A 3909-nucleotide genomic window follows, 5' to 3' on the forward strand; every position below is an offset into this window, starting at 1 on the left:
ATCTCTACAGGACTGAAAGGCAAAAAGTGTTTTCTGTTTCCTCCCAAGCGTAGAGATAAAGAATACTATATTCTTCCGAAGATCTGGGTTGGCATACTGTGGATGTTGAGCATGTAGAAGGGAGACATTGCTCTAAGTCCTAAGTACTTGCTGTTCCTCAAGTCTAGGGTAGGATAAGATAGCAAGTCCTACGCCCTGAAGGTGTGCTTAATATAAGAAGCAGTGGATAGTAGAGATTAGTCATCTGCGTGGCCATCTCCTCCAGGCCATCCTCTGTACTTCCATGATTATCTTCCTAAAACATAACTCTTCTCAAGCCACCTACCTGCTTAACAGCTTTTGATGGTTCTCTATTGCCCAAGGAATAAAGTCCAAACCTTTAACTTGCAGATAGGGCCCTTTCCAACCTGGTTACAACCTTGCCTTCTCTCTATCTCTCTCTATCCCCATCTGTCCCCTCTGCACCTACATGCGCTCTCTCTCTCTCTCTCTCTCTCTCTCTTCTCTCTCTGCCCTCCAGATTAATAATGCTAGGTACCAACAATGCTGGGTGAAAACTAGATTTATACAATTGAATAGGAGAATTAGTCTGTAACAGGAAAAGTGTGTTAACAGATAGTGGATGGTTCAGAAATAGAAGACTCAGTGAACCACCAGAATATTCTAGAGACTATTAACCTTTGTTGGCATGTGGATCACCTGGGGATCTTGATAAAACGCAGTTGCTGATTCAGTAGGTCTAGAGTGGTCTAGGGTGGGGCCTGAAATTCTGCGTTTCTGATAAATCCTGGGGGCTGCTGTTGCTGCTTGTGGTTTGCTGCCCACTTTGAGTAACAAGATTCTAGGCTGCACTGTTCAATGTGGAAGCCCTAGTCACATGGGGCAATTTAAACTGAAATTGATTAAAATTAAATAAGACTTAAAACTTCCTTGTGCCTACTATACTGAATAGTGCTTTGTTTCTCTCATTGCAGAAGGTTCTATTGGATAGCACTGTTTTCTAGAGCACTATTCTTCAAACTGTTCTCTGCAGACTACCTATTAAATCAGAATCTCTGGGGCAGGGGTTGGAAATTTGCATTTTACAACTCCAGTGCCTTCTGCATGTTAAAATTAGAGGAATACTTCTATAAGGGATCCAAAGTCTGCTGTCCAGAGGTAAATTTAATGTGAGAATAGGCAAATATCACAGACAGACATGGGGCAGCTCAGCATGAGAATCATATCCAGTTTTTACAGGTGGGGCAGATTTTTCAGACAGACATGGGGCAGCTCAGCATGAGAATCATATCCAGTTTTTACAGGTGGGGCAGATTTTTCCTGGCAGAGCTGACTTCTGATACCAAAGCTACATAGGCAGCCTGGGCAACGTAGTGAGATACCATCCCTACAAATTTAAAAAATTAATTGGCCATGATGCCATGTGCCTTTAATCCTAGCTACTCAGGATGCTGAAGTGGGAGGATCGCTTGAGCCCAGAAGGTTGAGGCTGCAGTGAACCGAGATTGTATCACTGCACTCCAGCCTGGGCATCAGAACGAGACCCCATCTCATTTAAAAAAAAAAAAAAAAAAAAAAAAAAAAAAAAGCTACATAGAGTGGAGGAACTATAGTCCTTAAGCCAGTGGCATTTTGCAGGTATGCAGCTGTCCCAGGTGTGTTCTCTGGTCTCATATGCCTTCTGGTCCTGCAGGTGCTAACATCTGGTGAGGACCAGAGCCTGCGTCTGGTTTCAAGGGTGACTCCCAATCCTGGAAAGTACAATCAAATTCTTCTTCTTTGGTCCTTAAAGGACCACATCCTTTAAGGATGACTTCAGTCTATTAATAGTTCCATTTGAGGTGACCACTTGGCTAAATAGGTGATTGGCTGCATGCTTGCCCCACGAGTGCAAGTGTCACCCACACCCATGCTACTCTTGAGGGCTGCTCCAGACAGTCCACCACTTTCAGAGTTCTGCTGCTTCCCGAAGTGCTGGAAGTCACATGTCACATTCTCCCAGGAACTGCTGCTGCCGTCCTCCCAGGCCTGTGGTAGCACCAGGGTGCCTGATTCTGCCAGGAGGGAGATTCCTCTTCTGGCAAACAATTCCATGCTCTGAAGCAGCCTTTACTTGACTTGGAATGGTGGCAGGGAATCATGGGGAGGGGAGGGAATATGTCACAGCTCTCTTACACTTACAAGTCCTCTTCCTTCAAAGAATCTGCTTGATCTCTTATCTTTTCTAATACAGCCTGGAGAAGGATGGCGACGGTGACTGAGGAGCCATTCTGGCTCCCTGTTGGTGGATCCTGCATGGATGTGTGTTGGACACCCCTTGTCCAGCACCTACGTCCTTCCAGACCACATTTTCCCTCCAGCCATTGGGTACAGCAAACTGGCTGCACACAGGCCAAGCCAGACAGCACTTCTTCTCACCTGCATGACTTTCAACCCTGGAATGCCACACGTGAGTGAGACCCTTGCAAGGAACTTCTCAGTCATTCTGGTGCGCGTGCAAACCTGGAAGTGTGTGGTAGTTAATACCTCAAGGAATAACGCTTGACCAGTGCAGATCAGAAGCCAGTGGATCAATTATCTTCTTTACCAACCTTGGGCAGACAATTCCGAGGGTGTATTCTCCATCGTGCCTGTGAGGATTGCCAGGCTAGTAGCAGCGAACTTGTGTGCCCATGGTGGCAACCAGGTGGATAATTCACCCTTGAATTGACCTTCCCTCTCTTTCCCTCTTCCCAGTCCCGACTCCTGTTTTTTGGGGATCATTTCCTAAAATATACTTTCTGTGTGAAATTCCTTGTCCCAGGCACTGCTTTCTTTGGGACCCAGTCTAAACATGTTCATTCGCTGTCTTTAGAATATGGGGATACTTGTCCTTTATCGCCCTTGCTTTGCGTAAAACTCTAGAGAAAAGAAGTCCCATCTAATATCCTTCTGCACATTGTTACTGGAAATGGAAAGCTGACATTCTGATTGCCACGCAGAACCCCACACTGCGTTCCTGTTGATGTGAGTTCGTGTTCTTGTTCTGGTTTTTGAAGGAGGGGAGGTAATGTGAAGTGGGCAGATAAACCTTGATTTAGATGTCGAAGAGGGTCTCTAAGAGCAGGAGGTAAACTGGAGTCTATAGTCTGAGATTACTTTGTATACACCAGTTATGATTCTTTGCTTAAAGCAAAGACTAGAGTAAGAGAAAAGAGAGCTATTGGAAGGAGTAGTAGATGCTGTGACATGCCTCCTGATTCCTCATCAGGAGGGAGGTATGCTCTCCAGCTGCCAGCATGCTGGCTGCAGGTACCTCTGAGCTGAGGCGTCCCCTGCAATTGTTCTTGGCTAAACATGGTCACCTGCCCAAGGTTACAGTCCCTTCTTGGTGGCTGCCTACATCCAATATCTGGGCATTTTGGAGGTGCAAAGCCTCTGTTACTTCAAGGCAGGACAATCTGAAGGGCCAGCCTAGCTCCAGCTCTCCAGGATCTGGCTGAGGCCTATGTGCAGTGCACAGTTTCATTTCAGGTCCTAGTCTCTGCTCAGTCCTGCTTCCCTCCCTCCCTCCCCCACAGGTGTTATTCCTGAAAGCGCTTTCCAGTAATCTTTCTGCACACAAATCTCCAGCTCCATCTGTTTCCTGGGGAACTTGACTACAACAGACTGATACTGGGGAGTTTGCAAAATCAAACTAAACATAGGCAGCAGGAAGGACACAAAGCAGGGGAGTCCCAGAGATCTCGGTGGTATAGAAACTTTTATACCTCTTAGGGTACCACCAGGGTGTCTCTGCTCAATGTTTAAATCCCTGGAAGGGAGCCTCTGATTGGCCTCGTTTGAGTTGGGAATCAGGGCCCTGTGATCAGAACTACCTGGGGTACTAATGAGTACTTCCTATGTACCAGAAAGCCACCAAATATCATT

At 46.3% G+C, this 3909-nt stretch overlaps 1 long non-coding RNA gene across 1 annotated transcript; it reads right to left on the bottom strand.

The window, feature by feature from the left end:
• Nucleotides 1–325: 325 nt before the first annotated feature.
• On the bottom strand, nt 326–3120 carry LOC116540342. Its single transcript, XR_004264401.1, has 3 exons — nt 2990–3120; nt 419–423; nt 326–336 (listed from the first exon to the last, which is right to left on the bottom strand). It is a non-coding gene; the product is annotated as an uncharacterized LOC116540342 (long non-coding RNA).
• Nucleotides 3121–3909: the final 789 nt, after the last annotated feature.

Source organism: Sapajus apella, unplaced genomic scaffold, assembly GCF_009761245.1.
Source record: "Sapajus apella isolate SASKATOON/1434 unplaced genomic scaffold, GSC_monkey_1.0 scaffold139, whole genome shotgun sequence".
NCBI classification, from domain to species: Eukaryota; Metazoa; Chordata; class Mammalia; order Primates; family Cebidae; genus Sapajus; species Sapajus apella.